Below are 20,726 nucleotides of genomic sequence, written 5' to 3' on the forward strand. Positions count from 1 at the left end.
AAAAGAGGGAAAGAATAGAAGGCACAGAGTTAATATTTTAAAACCAGAGAACAATGAAAAGAATGGGTAACATATACATCATGGGGCTAGCAAAGGGCAAGAAATTGACAGAAGTATGAATATGATTAGAAGTAACAACTGAGGACTCCCTATAGTTAATAATAAGCACCACACCACAGAGTCCACAAAATACAAAGCAGAAAACAATTAAAAAGTATATACATGTAGGTTTGTTCTGAAGAAGCAGAAGAAAATCAAAGAGAAAGGGAAAAATCTCAAAAGGAGGCAGAGGGAAGAAAACACGTTACTTACGGAGGTGAGGATGAAAATTACATCAGAATTCTCCAAAGAAACCATGCAAGGAAGGACAAAACCTATTGTTTTGGCCATCTTTCCCTTACTATGTATTGTTCACGTCTATGATTGTGAACTTTCAAAAAAGAAGAGGTCAACTTTGGCTCAGTTGTGGAGGTCCAGACCGAACCTCACTGGACCTGCTCTTGAGTCTGTGGTGAGACATCGTGTCAGGGCAGGAATATGCAGCAGAGCAAAACCACTCACTTCATGGTGGAATAGTGAGTAAGAGCGGAAGGGAGCAGGGATCCACAATCTCCTGAGGCTACACCGCCAATGACCACGATGCCCACTGTAATATCACCATGTCAGTTACATTCAGACATCATTGTGAGACCAATTATTCAATGGGGCAAAGGAACTGAATTACTTTGGGGTGTACACAAGTTAAACTACTTAAAAAGCTATAAGAAAAATAATTCAAGTTAGAAATGCAAAAGAGCGAAAGCATTATGTGGACTGTAATTTTTTAACACAGGGAGTACTGAATGCCACAGTCCTCGTAGATAAATGCCCTTTGGGTTCCTATGTTCTTACTTTCTGAGATGCAGAGATTCTGGAGTTTAAGAAGTGAGAGAAGCACTGTGAATGCTCACTAGCCACGAATGACTCTTTCCTTTTCCTTTTAAAAATAACATTTATTTGTATGTGTGTGTGTGTGTGTGTGTGTGTGTGTGTGTGTGTGTGTGTGTTCCTGTTTGTGTATGTGTTTGTGTGTACATGACAGCATGTGTGTGGAAGTCAGAGAACAACTTAGATCATGCAGAGGCTCAAACTCAGGCCACCAGGCTGGCAGGGAGCACAGTTACTCCATAATCCATCTCAGCAGGCTCACACTTCCCTCTGTCTTTGGCCTCTTAAAGAGGCCAGTCACCTATGAAGTCCCTTGAATCCGGAGAGCTGATTTTTGGTGACCCAAAAGACTGTGACCTTTTCAACTATTTTTCTTTAGACTCCCCCTCTACCCCACATCTATTTTGCTTTTCACTCCTCTGTTCTTCCTTTTTCTTATTTTGTAAACAAACCAAAAACAAAAACATGTCCTTCACTCTTATATGTTTTGCTTTTTGTTGTTTCTTAAAAATTCTTTTACTCTGTTTTTCCGATTTTTCTTTGTCTTGATTCTCCTTAATTTTGCCTTTAAAATGTTTTATTGTATTTTGTTTTGCCTTTGTTAGTATTATTATTATAAAACAATTATAATCACAATAATTAACTAAGGGAAATACGGTAAAATAATGATTAAATTGTGACACTAAGAACATAGACTAGAGGGAGCAGATGTAAAGTGCAGTGCTTTGGGTGTGTGGTTAAAATTGTCCTGAAGCCTTGAAGTAACTGCAAAGTAAACACACAGAGATACTGACAGGTAAAGAGGAAGGGGCGAGAGCAACCCTGTCCTTGCTTGAGTGTGAAAGGACCCTCACAGGCTGATGTATGCTGTTTGCTTGTGCTCTTTAACTTACTGCGAGGCTCATTCATTGAACACTTGATCCCCAGCTTGTGGCATGAGTTTTAAAAGTAGTGGAAAAATAAAATTGGCAGGGGGCCACTTTCCAGAGGCAGTGGGTCACTAGGAACCTGCAGATTTGTGCTCGAGGAGACAACATTTTTTCAGGCTCACAGAGCCACGGAAGTCTGTCTGTTGGGCTTGGCTTCAAAGAGCACCATGACCCTGGCAGGCTAGAGCCTGGGTCAATCAGGAAACTTCAGGAGTTTTGTTTCTTTTCTGGGTGGGTGTTTTGTTTTGTTGTTGTATGTTTTTTTTTTTTTTTTTTCAATGATGGCATGACTGTAACTCAATATCAGGAGGAAACTTAATAAATTCACAAAGATATTGACATTTAAAAAAAAAACTGCCCCAAACGACACAAGGATTTAAAAATCAAATGGGAAATCAATATTGTGGCATAAACAAGGACACTGAACATACCAGACTTAAGGGAAACAGTTCTAAGAAGGATGTCTATCCTAACAAGCAGATAGTTAAGAAGCAAAAAAAGATCACAGTGACTGTTAAATCTCAAAGGCCTGAGGTATAGCTCAGTGCTAGAACAGTTGAAGCTGCAGGTCTGGTCTCCCAAATTGAGAGTATCAAGTCAAATTTCCGTCAATAACCCCAGGGATCAAGAAAAAGAAGAATGAAGGAAGTCCAAATGTGTAGGAAATAAGAAATATCAGCATAGATATAAATGAAGTAGAGACCAGAAAATACTTTAACAGATACTTTAAAAGCGTAAGTGGTTCAGAAAGATAGAAACATTAACAAACTGTAAGCCTGGGAATAAAAAAGAGAAGATAAGTGAATGAAAACAAAAATGAAAGCCAGCAGAGGAACGTGAGAAACTGGGCAGTGATGCGCCAATGACTGGACAATCCATAATGGATACATTCTTGGTAATACATAACTTATCAAGGCTGAATTATGAAGAAACACAAATTCTAAAAGACTAAAAATCAGCAAAGAGATTGGATCTGATATACCCTCTACAAAGGAAATCTCAGCACCTGATGATTTTACTGTTGAATCAATCCTCCTCAAACTCTTCTAAAATATTAAGGAGGACAGACTATTTCCCAAGTTGTTTAATAAGGCCAGCACTACTCTGGTACCAAATATAAACAAGGACTCTATGAGAAAAGGACAATTACTGATCGTTATTTCTGGTGAATGAAAACGCAAAAATTTTCAGCACAAGTCCGGCACTGAATTCAAAGCACTGGAAAAAGGCTATTGTTCCCATATTGCAAGAATGGCTCAAGTACACAGATCAATAAATGTGGTTGTGCCACATCAATCAAGTGAAGGATGAAGTCCACATAATCATATTAATAGATGTAGAAAACCCACTTGGCAAAATTTAACAATTTTTTAGGGTGATATATTTTGAATGTGGGCTGAAGAGATAGCTCTGTGGTTAAGAACAGTTTCTACTCTTGCAGAAGAACTACTTTTACTCTTGGTTCCAAACATTCACATGGCAGCTTACATCTGTAACTTCAATTCCAGGGGATCCAATGAACTCTTCTGGACTCTTCAGATACTAGGCATACATGTAGTACAATACATATGTGTAGGCAACACACAAATAAAATTTTAGAAAACCTTAAAAAAAATTGAAAATTGAACCAGGCATGGTGTCATATGCCTTTAATCCCAGAACATAGGAGGTAGAGGCTGGCAGAACTATGTACGTTCATTCAAGGTCATCCTGGTTTACAAAGCAAGTTCCAGGACTACCAGGACTTTTATATAGAAAAACCCTGTCCCTAAAACACAATTTGAAATCGAATGAATGAGGTATAGAAGTAACATATCCTAACATAACTAAGGCCCTATGTACGTTCATACATAATTAGCTAACATCTAGTGCTGTACTCAGTTGTGAAAAAGGGAAAAGCTTTGATTAGTCAGTCAGGGTGGATACAATGATATCCCCGACTTGCAAGTTCTGTTCTACATTATACTGATCCTAGCCAGAAAGGTAGACAAGAAAATAAATACAACATGCTCACATTAGAAAGTAATAAGTTAAGTCATTTCTATTTGCGCATGACATGAGCTATAACCTACAGGCTCCACCAAAATCTGCTAGAACTAATACACAATTTGTACAAGATTGCAGAATATAAAAATCAATGTTTAAAAAACATAAATAAATATTATTTCCATATGATAACTATAAAACATGAAAAACATTTCTCACCTAGACTTATATTAAAAAAATAATATACTTAGGAGTGAAGTTATCCAAAAGTGTTTAAACAAAAACAATACCAATGAAAGAAATCAAATACCCTAATAAATGAAAAAAGATATTCTATGTTCACAGATTAGAAAAAAAAAAACTGTTGTTAAGACAACCTATAGATGTAATGCAATCTCCATCAAAAAGTCAATATGTTCCACAGAAATAGAAAATAAAATCCCAAAATTCACATGACCCACAAAAGAACTTGAATAGACTAAGCAACACTGAGCAAATAGAACAAAGTTCTGGTTCCCATCCTGCTTCCCAAATCTGCTACAAAGCCATCATGATCAAAACAATATGTTACTGGCATAAAACCAGACACAGAACACAAATTGAACACTATCCAAAGTCAACTAATATTTAACAAGATATCAAAAGGAAACAGTACAGAAAGAAGAGTCTTCTCAGTAAATGATGTTAAGAAAAATTGTATATCTACTTGCTAAGGAGTGAAATTAGATCCTTATTTTACACCATATACAAAAATCAACTCAAAGTGAATTAATGATATAAGATCTGAAAGTCTAAAATTTATGAAAGGAAAAGCTTTCTGACATAAGTCTGTGATAATTTTTCAATAAGGACAATAAATACTCAAGACAACAAAAATAAAAAGAGGCAAATGTTACTACATCTAGGGAAAAGAAAAAGACGCCTTTTCACATAGTGTCTTAGGAATTCTATTGCTGTTAAGAGATACCATGACCATGGCAACTTTCATAAAGTAAAACATTTAACTGGGGTGGCAGCTTACAGAGGTTCAGACCTTTATTATCATGGCAGGCAGTACTGGGTGATGTCCTGACCATAGGAAACCTCAAAGGCCACCCCTACAGTGACATGCTTCCTCCAAAAAATCCATACCAACTCCAACAAAGCCACAGCTCCTAATAGTGCCATTTCCTGTGAGATTATGGGTGCCAATTACATTCAAACTGCCGCACACAGCAAAGGAAGCAGCTGTCAGTCCAACGAAAGGCACCTTCCAGATTGGGAAAAATGTTTGCTAACCACATATCTGATAGGGGGCTAACACAAACAAGTCAATACTATAATGAGTTTTTACCTCACATCTGTTAGCATGGGATAATGATTATCTAAATTATTCTATTAATAGAAACTCAGGAGTCAGATATGGGGTAATAATCTGATTGGTCAGAGAAGTGGAGGAACAGCAACCAGGGATCCCTTTCCTTCTCTTTCCCCAAACCACAAGGCCCCAATTATCTTTTAAGCCCCTCCATACTACTTCCTGTGTCTCTCTATATGTTCTATGTCCTCCAAAACCTCTATGGCTAATTTTGGTGAGCTACTAGCTTGCCCTGTCCCCTGATTCAAGGTACACTTTATTGGTAGTCTTGGGAGTATCACTGTGTGATCAAAATATCCAAAAATGTTTCCTCCTTTTCTCTAAATAAAAAGGGAAGGTTTTAACTGTATACAATAAGAACAATTATCAGGTAAAAATTCATTCGCAATACCCAGTCCATTAGTATTTGACAAATTCAGGGAAAATATTACATTGCCCTATTTTGGTGAGCCTAAGTTTTGTATCTAATTTACTTTCTCTTATAACTAAGGAAAACTATAGCTATAACTATTTCGTCTTCAACACCATCGGAAATCTGAGAAGGATATAATATTTCCTAAGTAAATAGGAAGTACAGAGCAAGGAACTTCCAAAACTATAGAAATGATAGAGACATCTAGCTGCCTGGACAGTCACCACAAGATTCCTCTGCAACTGCTAGTGAAGAGGTGGCAGGTTCACTGCCTTGGCATGGTTTAATAGTGCCACACATTGGATGCCAGATGTAATGATTATCCAAATTACTGTATTACTAAAACAAACTTGGGAGTCAGATATTGGGATAAGAACGTGAATGATCAGAGAAGTGTCCAGTGACCTCCTTTCTCTCTTCTTACTCAATCCAAAAGGGCCCACACATCTTTCTAAGGCCCTCAATACTATTTTCCATGTCTCTCTGTATGTCCTGGGTCCCCTAAAACATTTATGACTAATTTGATGAGCTAGTAGTTAGCTTTTCCCTCTGGTTCAAAGTACAGTTTATTACTAGTCTCCGGAGTATCGGTGTGCGATCAAAATATCCCACGACAACATGTTTCTTATATTTTTAATTAAGACATTAGGTAAAAAGTGTTGGGAGGGACTGGAGAAAGGGTGCCCTCTTCCCATTGGTGGAGATATATATGGGTGCAGCCAATGTAGAAAACAGTATGAAGGTCCTTAACTTAGTAGAACTATTACCTGACCTGGCATTCTGGGGTTTATACTAGAAGTGAATGAAATCACCACCTCATAGAGATATCTGCACTTCCATATCCATTGTAGGGCAGCCCACTGATGGACATATAAAGGTTTGATGGACAGATAAAGGTTTTATAACATATGCACACATACATAGTTCAATATTATTCAGCCTTCACATGGAATTTGCCCAGCCTGATCCAGACTGGAGCACATTTGTTTAAAAGTTTCCTTCAAAGTCTCTGTCCTGACTCTGTAACAGGGAGAAGGAAAGAAAGACAGAACAATCCAGGAAGACACTTTTGTGCTTGAGAACAACTAAGACATAAATTATTTCCCATCAAGGTATTAAAGGGCAAGGTGTTTAACTCTCTGAACCATCCCCCCCACCCGTTTTTTTTTTTTTTTTTCCCTTGATTCGTTTACTATCTTTAAACTTTTGTTGAAACTTTCACTTTCTGTATTTTAGGATTTGTAAGCTTATTGGTGTGATTTAAAGGAGATGTATATATAATCAATTTAATATATATATATATATATATATATATATATCTTGAATTCAACTCCTGTTTAGAAAAAGTGTATGTGTCTGATAAGTTCACCTTGGAGTGCCATGTAACTTGCCATTCTCTTAATTGATGACCTAGGCTAAAGGCCTGTTAGGAGTACTTTTTCCTGCTGGTCGGTCTGGTCCCACCGCCATGCCAGCCCCAATTAACACACAGAGACTCTGTATTTGATATTAAGCTGTAGGCCTGTTTCTAATGTTTCTTATTGGTTGTCTCTGTCTTAAATATTAACCCATTTCTATTAATCTAAGTATTTCCACATGGTCTCATCTTACTAGAGGAAGGGGCTAGCATTCTGCTCTCTCCATCTTCCATCTTGGAACTCCTCCCTCCTACTTCCTCTCTCCAACTAGTCTCCTAGTCCTGCCTATCTTGTTTTGCTATTGGCCAACAGTGCTTTATTCATTAACCAATAAGAGAAACATATTTACAGAATGAAGGTGTTTAACTCTCTGAACCATTACCCCCCCCCCATTTTTTTTCTTGATTCATTTACTATCTTTAAACTTTTGTTGAAACTTTTACTTTCTGTATTTTAGGATTTGTAAGTTTATTGGTGTGATTTAAAGGAGATGTATAGATAACCAATTTACTATAACTATATACATACATACATACATACATACATACATATCTTGAATTCAACTTCTGTTTAGAAAAAGGGTATGTGTCTGATAAGCTCACCTTGGAGTACCATGTGACTTGCCACTCTCTTAACTGATGACCTAGGCTAAAGGCCCTGGAGACAAGGCACTCTTCTTGGAGGCTGAGCACTAAGGTTGTATATGAAGTGCTGTTGAGGGAGAAGCAGTCAGTTCTCCACCAGGAGCAGCTCAAATGCTCCCCAAGTCATGTCCCTCCCTCCTGCAACAATGATGTTACCCATCTTGCAACAAAGCATTTGTTAAGGAGTACCACCAGCAAATAAGTGTTTCCCTGTTTTTCTGTCAATACAGCAGCAAGGTTGGGAAATAAAAGGGCTTGCTCCTGGGTATGAGACTGCCAAGGTGGTCAGAAAACAAGGGCAGGGCAACAAGTCTGTCTTGTCAGGATCTCCCACAAAGCACACACCACATTCAACTCCACCTTCTACACCATCAAGACACTATTACCTTTTCATACATTCTTTCTTTCACAGTGCCTGCCACTATGTGCACATGTGTTCACTCTCTCCCTGTGTGGGTTTGTGTGAGTGTGTGGGGTATATTCATATACATGCATGTGTAGAGGCTGCTGATTCATTCGATGTCTTTCCCAACTGTTCTCTACTTTATTTTATGACAGTGTCTCTCACTGAGCCCAAAGATTCCCATTCATTTGGACTGGCTGATTTGGTATGCCCCAGAATCCTCCAGTCACCCCTCCCACCCTAGTAATGGGTGCTGGGAAAGAGGCTTTTCCTCAGTGATCCTTAACAAAGCCCTGACACCCCAACTTCCTTCTTTTCACAATTGTGATGCTTCCCTTTTGATAAGTATTGGATGAGGGTTACTGGGTTCCTCTGCCGCCGACTCAATAAACCAAATCAAACTGAATTAATAAATTTAGATTTAATAAACATGACAACTCAAAGCAGAGCACTCCCAGGTGACTCTTGGGAAGGCAAGAGAGAGCTTGCACGAATGGCAGATCAATGGGCAGTATCTTAAACAACCTTTGGAGGGGCGGAGCTTCCCAACACTTTTCTTCTGTGTGAATGAAAAAGAGGAAGGAAGGAAAGAAGGAAGGAAGGAAGGAAAGAAGGAAGGAAGGAAGGAAGGAAAGAAGGAAGGGAAAGGAAAGGACAGGTATGGTGGAGGAGAAAGTTTATTACAGATAAAGGGGAGAGCATAGTCAGAGGCAAAGACCTCTGGGAGAGCCCACAGTGGACATGACCAGACTGAGTTGGGCTATATGGGGGGAGGGGGAGGGAGGAGAGAGGGAAACCAGGTGCAGCATCCAGGCCGCCAAAGACACAAAGGGGGCAGAAAATCAAGGGAAGCCTGGGGAGGAGGGGCTGCTGGGAGAAACTGGCCAGCAGCCCTGCTTTGATATGTTAAGTAAGCACCTGAGCTATTTGCCCCAGGTTTGAAACTTCACAGTGTGTTAGTAGCGAAAAGGGAGGTGGGGTCTGTAACTGATTAGGAGGGTAGCTATCCTCTGTGGACTCCTGGGCTGAATACTTCCGACTGCCTAATGGCATCAAGTATAGCTAGACCTGCTTGTGTGTTCCAGCGGCTCTAGGGACTCTAGAAGCCAAAACTAGAAGGTCTCTTGAACCCCTGAGCTCAAAAGGGAGGTGAAGGTAGGGAGTATGGTATAGGGGTTAGCTGTAGAACTAGAAAATCATTTGCATAGACTTTACATTAATTTACATATCAGCCTCTCTTAATCAACCCCAAATATTCTTCTATGAATTCAACCAATTAGAGCAGCTAACCATTGTTGCAGCCCAACCCAACACAGAGAGTTTTGCACACACAAATTCTGAATAGATTTGTAAAGTCATAACCATGGAATTGCAAATCAGCTTAAGCCATTCACAAATGCAGCTGGCAGCAGCTGCTTCTCAGCCTTAATGTGAGATATCTCTCTCTCTCTCTCCTTAATCAAGGGTCTCATGAATATTAGTCAAGTAGTCTCCAAATTGAGCTACACTCTCAGCCCTGCTGCAGTGATAGCTCAGCTAACAAATTCCAGGAAAATTGTTCCTTAGTATCAGCTAAGTGATTACCCGCCCCCCCCACACACACACACACTTCAATTCCAAGGAAGGAAAAAAGAGGCCAGCAAATAGCTCAGTGGGTAAAGAGGCTGGCTGTGTGGAGGATCCGAGTTCTATCCAGGGGACCAATGGTGGAAGGAGAAGACAAGACGATACCCTGGCAAGTGCCCACTACTCAAGTGCACGCACACACACACAGTAATTAATTATTAATTAAGAAGGAAAAATAATTTATTTACCATCTTTCATTGTATATCTGTTGTATCCACATTTACCCAATTATTTAATGAGAGTGCTGTCCAGTCACTGGCTACTGAGAACACATTAAGAAGGGTGCATTTGCAGATGGTGTGAAGGTTTCCCTTGGGATCTGCAGCATGACTGTACTCGCAGATCTGAGATGCTCTTTTCTTCCTTTCTCCTTGCTTACCATTTTCCTGGAATATGAGTAGAAAATCTCTCCTAGTTTGCTTTCTGTTGTTGTAATAAAGATTATGCCCAAAAGCCCCTTGGGAAGAAAAGGGTTTATTTCAGCTTACAATCCATTATGACTGGAAGTTAGGGCATGAGGTCAAGGCAGAAACCTGGAGGTAGGAACTGAAGCAACACACTTGGAGTGCCCTGCTTACTGGTTGCTCCCCTTGGCTTGTTTAACTGCTGTAAGACCCTCAGAATGAGGAGTCTTCCAGGTTCGGTCGATACCCCCAAGAACTCAATGTCCAGTCCAGTTGCTGCAAAACGCAAGAGGCTTTAATGAACAGGAAACGTTTGCGCAAACGGGCTCCTCCAGCACGAAGGCTAGGGAGAAGCCCCCTCCCCTGGGCCCAGGTGTTTTTAAAGGCAACCCCACAAGCTTAGGGAGGGGGTGGGACCCTCTGTCCATTGAGTACGTGACCCTTGGAGACTGGTCTCGCTATTAGGGTCAGCAGACCTTAGGGCTTCAGGTGTGCTAATTAATCTTGTCTGGGCAAACCAGAGTTACAGCTATCTCTTGACCCTATTTACCACCTGTTGACTCACAGGAAAGGAGGGGCAGTGTGAATTCTTCTTATCTCAGGGCCTTGAGAGAGGAAGCTAGCAAATTCCAAGGAACAGATATTGGTTTCTAGGTTAGTCCATCATTAATATTACGTTTTAGGTCTTTCACTGCGATGGTAGATAGATGACTTTGTAAACTTGTCAAAACCCAGAGCACCACACCCCCCCCAAAAGTGAATTTTACCCTATACAAATTAAAAAATTAATCAGAATTTTATCTTCCATAGAAACCCCAAGAAAAGTTCTTGCCCACAGAGTTAGGGATGTAGCTAAGCCTGTAAAATGTTTGCTGTGAAGGCTGAGACCTAAGTTTGGATCCTCAGCCTCTGCCTAAAAGTATGGCTGCATGTGCCTTTACCCCCAGTGTTGTAGGGACAGAGATAAATAGATCTCAGAACCTCTAGCCACCAAGTCTACCAAAAATGATGAGTTCCAGGTTCAGTTAGAGATGTATCCCCAAAATTAAGGTGTGCGGTCATAGAAGAGGCACATGACAGTCACCTCTGACTTTTACACATGAACATGTACCTGTTCACACATGTGCACATATACATATGCACACTACACAAGACCTTGCCTATTTTCCCCTGTATTGTTCTAGTCACACCTCAAAGCTTCTTCTATGACCACTCTTTCTCTCTCCTAGGAACTATAACAAACCATAGTCTCTTCATAACTTGCCTTTTGCCTCTTGACCTGCTGACATTATTATACCTCAAATTTTCATAAAGAAAACTGTATTTTAAGATAGTTGACCAATTGACACAGTGCACAATATATGTTTTGACCTCAATCTGACATGATATGCCATCAGACTGTTCTTAGCTTACTGACTGGTGCCACCAGTGACAGCAAGATGCTGTGGGGTAAATTCTTCCCATTGAGCGGTGCTTAAGTCCAATTACACAGCTGCTTGTTGCCCCCAAGATAGTAATGCCACTATTGCACCATTGGGGATGTCTTTCTATGCTGCTTGTTGTTGTGGTTCATAGGTATTTCACTTCCTTGGTAGCTTGCATAACACCTTTAGGTATCATGAGAGCTAGTCTTCGGGGAGGAGGGTTCAAGGCCAGATCCAGCTCAGTTCCTCCAAGTCCTCTGTCTATCAGCAGTCTTCTCTTCAAGTACTAGAGGCAAACACAGGCAATGGCAATAGCCTGTATTGTTAAGGAGTCTCTCGGACTCCTGACAAACAACTTGAAGGGAGATTTTCCATGTCTGGGTTTTGGCAGAGAGTTTATGGGAAGCATTATCACCCTATGTGGCATAACTCTATTTAAACTCTGTCTCTGTCTCTCTCTCTACATATATATACATACATAACTTTTTTCATTGTTTGCTTTTGAGCATAGGATCTCACCCTGTGTAGCTGTGTCTGGCCTAGAACTTATTGTTTAGACCAGGATGGCCTTGAATTCACAGCCATCTCCCTGCCTCTGCCTCCTGAGTGCTGGGACTAAAGGTATGCACTACCACCGCCAGGCTACATATGCATTTTTAAGTAAGCTTGTGAGTAATGTTTCCTTGTGGCTGTTTCAAATATCTGTAGTGTTATTCATCTCTCCTTCCTTCCTCTTTCTCTGTATCATGCTTCCTTTCCTCTTCCAAACTGCCTGTGGCCAGAGAGGTCACAGACTCTAGAGAAGAACCTACTACTGATGTGTTCCTAAACCAATATAATTTCTAACCACATTCTAACTACTAATCCCCACACCCACAGATAGGTGTGATTCTCAGTATTCATTAAAGAAGCTTCTTTTTGCATAGCCAGATGCAACTGCAGAGATTCACAACTTATCAAAGTACAGAGAAGCGATCATGGGGTGCTGAGCCCCAATTGCAAACTCTACACAGGGAAAATCCTGTAAGAGGAGGCAGAAAGATTGTAATAGCTAGAGGACTGGGACACTTGCTGCTAGATTGTGTGTTCTAGCCATAACACTTATGCTGTCACCAGCCCTGCACCACGAAACCCTGACAATATGGCCACCTAAACAAGCTGAACAATGATTACTGATTAGCAAGGTATGACTTCTCTCCAAGTATGAGACAGGCCTGGATAATACTGTGGTTCCAGGGTTTGTCTCCATTAAAACTCAGTCTGCAGCTCAGGTTCTCAATTTACATGCTAACAACATATTTGGAGCTGAAGCATTTAAGAACTGGGATTAGATGAAGTTGCAGGAGGGGAACCCCAGGATGGGATTTAGTGGCTTTCAAAGTTGTTCTCACTCACATGATACTGCAATGCTTAAATAATGTCTAACTGTGTCCTCCAGAGTTTCATGAGTTTAAATCTTTGTCTTTATCCTGCCACTATTAAGAGGTGGTAGGACCGTTAAAAGGAGCCAACAAATGGTCATGAGGAAAACTGTTCTTGGAACATAAATCTCCCTGAACTCCAATGACTCTGAATTCCCGTCTCAATGTATGATCTGTTCCATTCAAACAAGCCCCAACCAGGATGCAACTTACTGCAAGTTCTTCACCAGATCCTAGCTGATGCTCTAGCATCGAGATATGGACCCTCAGGATCTGTGAGATAATGAGTTATCAGGATATATATGACCTAATACATATTCTCTGCCATGCTATATCCCAGAAAGAGTGCCCTATAATTTGAGCCACAGTATTGGTTAACACCATGGCATTTCATTAGTTGGCTGATTTTAGCCAAGTCTATATTGTTAATTTGGTGCAAAAGCTAACCAACAACTTTTTTTTTGTTGCTATGAATTATTTTAAAGCATGCCAATGCCACAGTTTTCAACTTCCTGGCAAATATACTTGTAGTCTGTATAAATTACCAGAGTCAGGTACTTCACTATAGCTACAAAAATAATAAATAAATAAAAAGAATTACAATAATTGGTTAGGCAATTATTGACCAGTGTTAAGCCTGCTTAGCCTGCCCCACTGAGAAGTCTTAGGGACCATGAGAATTCCCCAAAAGATCACTTGTCATGTTGCAATCAGTAAGAGCATTTTTATTATACCACATGCATGTGGAGTAAAACACACTTATACAAAATGGTAAACACCTTGAGAGGGATGTATAAATGCCTTTTAAGCAGAGCTACGGGAATTTTAAAAGTAGTATGACCATTCTAATTAGGATTGGTTTATGCAAGTGGCAATCGCATTAGTACATTTCTAATTGGTTAGGGATAACAGGGATGGGTTAAGGCTATAGTTTTTCCATTCTTGGGCAAACCTGAACAAGTCCCAGGCTTTGTCCTTATTTAGTTATTACCTGTGTGCGAGGGAGGGATTTAGCCCAGGCCTAGTACCTGCAGGAACTGAGACCTAATTCTTAACTGAGTCATTAGGGGCTTGTCATGATATTTGCCTATCCCTTTCTAGGAGAAGTAGATGCAAAATGGCTCCTGTGGTGGCATCTGTATGGGTACTGGAATCCCAGGCTTGGAGCCCAAAGACATGGTGCTTTAATACAAAAGGAAAACAAGGAGGGATTTCATTGACAAAATGCCAGACTTAATATTAGGACTCACATTAGTTACACCTGAGATTATTTGTCTTAGTTAGGGTTTATATTGCTGCAGTGAAACACCAGGACCAAAAAGCAAGTTGGGGAGGAAAGGATTTATTTGGCTTACACTTCAGCATTGCTGTTCATCACTGAAGGAATTCAGGACAGGAACTCACACATGGCAGGGTCCCAGAAGCAGGAGAAAAAGCAGAGACCATGGAGGAATTCTGCTTACTGGCTCGCATCTTCCAGTCCATTCAGCTCACCTTCTTATAGAATCCAGGACCACCTGTCCATGATGGCAACTCCCACCATAGGCTGGGCTCTCCCACACTGATCACTAAATTTAAAAAATGCCTTACAGCTGGATCTTATGGAGGCATTTCCTCAACTCAGGATCCTTCTTCTCTGATGACTCTAGCTTGTGTCAGGTTAACACACAAAACCAGCCACTGAGTGAAACACTGGGGCCTCCTGTAGTCTTCAAAAATTAATATGAAAGAGGGAAAATAGGTATGGTAAATTTAATTAAAAATTTCTTATAGTCCTATATAGTATCCAGAGACCTAAAATAGCCTATATTGGACATAGAAACTTTAAGACAATGAGTGATAAATTCAAATTAAATTAAGTCATTGGTAATTACAAATTACTTTGATAAATAGGCCCCACAGGCTCTCAGTTAAAATAGTTAATATTGCCCAATGTTAATTAAAATGACCTTTAATAATTAAAGCTTATTACCTAATTTCTAATTAAAAGGAAATGGCTATCCCACTGCTTATCTGTTTAGTAGCTCCAATTTTTGTTTTGCAGTTCTTGAAGCTGGACAAAGGTAAGTGAGAACTCCTGGGGGCTCACAGAGTTCTTAATACCATGGTTCCTTCTACTACAGCTTCCAATACCCAGAACTATTAAAATTACTCTCCCTATCTCACTCACAGCCACAAGTGGTTATTTATAGACTTGGCCAGTGTGTTCTGTACACAGCCTCCTGAAACAGCCAAACAGGCACAGTTTGTCTTCTCTGGAGAGACACACCGTGGGAACCTCAACAGCTTTGCTACTGTGCAATATCTTACCCACAACCTTCCCACCTTCATCCGGGACACAGGGTTGACCCATTTAACACACTCATCAAGGAAAAGCAAAAACTCTCCGGATTCCAGTGGCAACATATTCATCCCTCACAAATGTTGCAACTTACAAAACAGCCTGCCTTAAATGGGGGCATCTCCCACAAAAGACTCTGAAATCTGTCCAAAGTTTAAAATAGCAGCTGGGGACTGTTAAGTTTCAAACCTATGACAGCTGATTAAGGTGCCTATTTAACATATCAAAGGATACCTGGCATCCCTCAACTCCTACCTGTTACAGGCTATGGCTCACAGCCTACCATGCATGCCCTGTACCCTGAACTCTAACTTGGGTGTCTACTTAACAGGGACATGGCACAGTTATTGTAGTGATTGCCAAAAGAAGTTTGGGGGAGGAAAGAGTTTATTTCATCTTAAAATTATAGTACAGTATCAAGGGAAGCCAAGGCAGTAACTAAAAGCAGGAACCTGGAGGCAGGAACTGAAGCAGAGACCACAGAGAAATGAATGTTGCTTGCTTTCATGGTTTGCTCAGCTTGCTTTCTTCTATGGTCCAGGACTATCTGCCCAGGGGTACCAGTGTCCACAATGGGCTGGGCTCTCCCACATCCATCCATCCATCCATCCATCCATCCATCCATCCATCCATCAATCAAGAAAACACCCCTAAAGATTTGCTTACATGACAATCTGATGGAGATTCAGTTGAGGTTCCCTCTTCCTACACGCCAATCCGATGGAGGCCATTTGTCAGTTGAGGTTCCCTCCTCCCAGGTGACTCTAGTTTGCGTCAGGCCAAAAGAAACTAGCCAGCACACCTGGTATTCCGGAAGCCCTGGAACCCAGCACCATACATCCTGAGTATAGTGGTGCATGCCGTTAGTTCCAGCACTCAGGAGGTGGAGTCAGAAGCATCAGAAGTTCAAAGTCGGGTCATCAGCTAGATATCTAGTTCAATACCGGCAGAGGCTACATGAAACTGACTCAAAAATAATTAAGTCAAGTTTAATAATTAAAAAACAAGGCCACACTTCTGTTAGTCTCCCTAAGGAGGCCCTGACCCCCTCTTCTTGTGTTTCCTAACATGCCTCCCAGATCACCTTCTATGGCCACAAGTCATTCATGGGCTTCTAACACAAGATACAGCCCCTCTCAGACCAGCATTGTACACTACTTAAGTGAATGTAGCTGGCATGCACAACAATGTCTTGGAAATACTCTCCCAGACCATATTTGTCTGTCCATGGTGTTTTGGGACATAGATATAACCACAAAGCTCAGCAGTCTATCATGTGCTCCTTAAGACAGGATGCAAGTCACCAGGCTTGTAAGGGCTGAGAGACCTGCTCCAGCCCCTTACTGGGGTTCCAAAGGTGAAATCCTCCTCAGCAGCAAAGGGAGTATAAGATTTCTATAGTAACTTCACACACAATCTGAGGGTCATGTTCTTTATTTTCTACGCTCTTTATTCTATTTCTACTCTAATAACCCTGTCCTACTTCTAACTTCTCCATGCTTCTTCTTCTATTCTAAAAACTCTTCTCCTTCAACAGCCTTGAATGATAAAGAAATTTCTCTCATTAGTCAAAAGCACATTCCTAGAGCAAGTGATAAGGAGCTGAGTAGTTTACTATGACAACATAAGGGTCCAAGGCCATAGGAGCAAAGCCATGACCAGAAAGGGGAGGGCACTGTGCCCAATGACAACTTTAAGCCACAGATCTATTGTTAGTAGTGAAGAATAGGCATGCTTTTCTTAATAACCTTGGTTGGACATCTGTGTCTATGACCTTGTACATAGCTATGAGGTTTCAAACTTATGACCTATTTACAAAATGTCTTTAGTTTGAACTTGTTCTGAGGTGAAAGTGAATTAATTGTGTGCAGTTAGTTTGAGTAAGAGAACAAAGTGGCCATTAAGAGTTAACACTAGTTAACACCTGCTGTATCTCTCATGGCCCCTGACATCTGCCCCTTTTTTTGTTTAAAAAACATGTAAATCTCCCTAGGGCAGAGAGTACCGTGGGTAATAAAAATTCTGAAGATGATTGGAAGAATGATCATGATTTTGAAATTAATTTATATTGATATTTAATCAGTATTTATATCTATAATCTATATTATAATTAATGACCAATAGCTATCATCAATAATGTGTAATTCTAATTAATAATCAATTAGTAATATATATTTGTGGCAAATTGAGAGCAATTTTAAACACCTGGTAGGTGCAATTGTAAGTGACTTTTGTTGTTCTTTTGTTCCAGTTATAAGATAAAGCTGGAGAAGGGGGGGTGTCCTGAGTGGGAGGTCACAAGGTAAGGGACCAAGTGGGAGAGCATAGCAGGTTCCATAGCAGATGAGGGTGACCAAGGCGAAGGGAATAATACACCATGCAGACACAGCTTGAGTGACAAGTTTATTTAGAAAGGGGAGTGAGGGGGAAGGTAAAGAGACATAGAGGCACCAGGAAAAGGAGAGAGGAGGGGGGCAGAAAGGGGGCAAAGAATGCGAAGAGCAAAGAGAGCGTAAGGGGGTGGGAGTCTGTCCTGTAAGAGGTCCTTTACACCTGCCTGTAGACTGGTACTCATGGAACCCTGGGCTGACCAGAGTACTGCCTGAGTGCATTCTGCCAGGTGACAGGGACAAGTCAGCATAATGCCTTTATTATATCTGGGAGGAGTCATCAAATATACCTTAGCCATGAGGGGAAAATAAAAATCGAAACAACTCTGAGACACCATCTTACACCTGTCAGAATGGCTAAAATCAAAAGCACCAACAACAGTTTATGCTGGAGAGGATGTGGAGAAAGGGGAACATTCCTCCATTGCTGGTGGGAGTGCAAACTTGTACAGCCACTTTGGAAATCAGTATGGCAGCTTGTCAGGAAAATGGGAATCAGTTTACCTCAAGATCCAGCAATTCCACTCTTGGGCATATACCCAAAGGATGCACATTCATACCACAAGGACATCTGCTCAACTATGTTGATAGCAGCATTATTGTAATAGCCACAACCTGGAAGCAACCTAGATGACCCTCAATGGAAGAATGGATAAAGATAATGTGTTACATTTACACAATGGAGTACTACTCATCAGAAAAAAAAAAATGAAAATTTGAAATTCACAGGCAAATGGATGGAACTAGAAGAAACCATTCTGAGTGAGGTAACCCAGTAACAAAAAGACAAACATGGTATGTATGTATTCACTCATATATGGATTTTAGACATAGAGCAAAGGATTATCAGCCTACAGTGCACACCACCAGAGAAGCTAGAAAAAAGGAGAACCCTAAGAGAGACATACATGGTCCCCTGGAGAAGGGGAAAGGGACAAGATCTCCCAAGCAAATTGGGAGCATGGAGAGAGGGGGAGTAGGTAGGAGAAAGAGGAGGGGAGAAGAGAAGGGGAAGGAGAACATGCGAGATCAGGAAGATTGAGTAATTGATCAATACACTGCTGGAGTTTTGGGGACGAATCTCATCATAGAAAGGGAACATTTGGCTTCACAGGGAATTTACAGTAAGGACAGTGACTATTTATAAAGCAAGTATTCCCATTGCCCTGCGTGTAGGCCTCCACCATTGGAATGATCCCGATGGGTTAGCTTTGTAATTTAGTCAGCTGAGCTCTCACTATAGCATGGGGTTTTCTTGCATAGTTCACCCTCAGGAAGTAGTCTTACTTGCATTCACTTTCTTACCAGATACCACAGTGCCAGAGGAGGTCCCCTTCCCTAGACTGCTTAGCCACCCGAGGGCTCTTTTGTGGCTGAGAGAATTGCTTTAGGAGCTTAGAAGATATAGAAACAGACTTGCTTCCATCAAAAAGTAAGCAATATTCCGTGGCCAGCACACTCCTGATGAAGGATGTGACAGTTTCAAGAAGTTGACACTTGAGACTTTGGACAACAAAAGGCTGACCTTCATGTTTATTACCAACTGTTGGGCCATTGCCCAAGAGTTTCCCACCAACCCCAGCCCCCCTCCCAGGCCCAGGCAGAAAGCCTCTGAAAATCTCTTGCTCCATACATTCCCTACATGTGAAATCAAAACCACAGATATCTCTGCATGAATTAAGGCCAGCACAAGGCCTTGCCAGGACATCCCTTCTCCCCTTTCAAGTCATAACTGTCATTCATAAAAACCATGGTAAAACATCATTCTCAAAGTACACAATACTATCTCTTCATGAAAGTCTCCATAGAAATTTCATATCCACAATGAGTCTACCATAGCATCTTTAATTGGGAGGGATTATAGCCTCAAGTAGGTATCTTTCAAATCCTAGCTTGGGAATGGGTGTCAGTTTTATCCAGATCTTAACTGACCTTTATTCAGATCCCCTTGGCCAACTTACATAACTTACACTAACTTTTTAAAAACATCCTCATCCCCCTTCCTTATATTTGAAGGATGTTACATTTCACCTCTTTGTAGTTAATAATTCATTATAGAGAAGACCCCTTTGATATGCTTCAGTGATCTCCTCCTGCAAAGGCTAAAAGTATACTCCTTGGATATCCAGGGGACACCCTTGTCTGCCAGAGAGCAGTTTTCTGTAAGGCATAGTTCTACAAATGAAAAACAGAGGGACAGGAGAAGTTAAGAAACTTGGCCCAAAGCCCAAATAAATAAGTATCTAATGTGGGAGGCTAAGTCAAGAAGATACTGCAAATTTGAGGCCTGCCTAGACTATCTAGTGAATTTTAGGTTAGCCTCAGATACAGGGTGTGATGCTGTTTCCAAAAACCCAGTGACAACACTGGCGTTAAGGAGCTTTAAATGTGTATAACGTTAATATCACATCTGTGATTAGGACTCCAAATTGTCTTTGCTTTTGTTTGCTATGAAATTACATAAAAACTTGCCTCCCACCAATCTGTATTACTTTTCACATTCCTGTGTCACACCTAGCAGAAAGAGCCTAAGGCAGGGCAGTTTAATGGGCTGTAGTACGGTCCATCAAGGCAGCCCGGACAACTTGGCTTATGTTAATCAGAGCTTGCAGTACTATCTTGGCCAATCAAGAAGCAGAGAGCTCAATGGGAAGACCAGGCTCTCAGAGGCTCACCCCAAGGACCCACCTCCTCCAGCCATGACACCTACCTCAAAGGTTCTACAATCTTCCCAAACTAGTGGGGACCAAATGTCAGAACACATAAGCCTGTGGGAGTCATTTTAGACCTAAACCACGATGATGAAGTACTAACCATCCTCAGTAGATGTTTCAGTATCTAGCTCTGCCCTGGTTCAGAACCATAGCCCAGTGGCACTGGTTTCATTGCTTTAAAATGGCATTTCCACTTATCTGCACATGTTTAAAAAAATATGGATGCAGAAGTCCTTCTTTCTTTGAAGAAAAAATAATTGTCTCCAGGCTGGGAAAAAGTGTATTGCTAGAGCCCTTGCCTGTCATGGTCCCCAGTACCACAAAAATGAA

The sequence above is a fragment of the Phodopus roborovskii genome, unplaced genomic scaffold, assembly GCF_943737965.1.
Source record: "Phodopus roborovskii unplaced genomic scaffold, PHOROB, whole genome shotgun sequence".
NCBI lineage: Eukaryota > Metazoa > Chordata > Mammalia > Rodentia > Cricetidae > Phodopus > Phodopus roborovskii.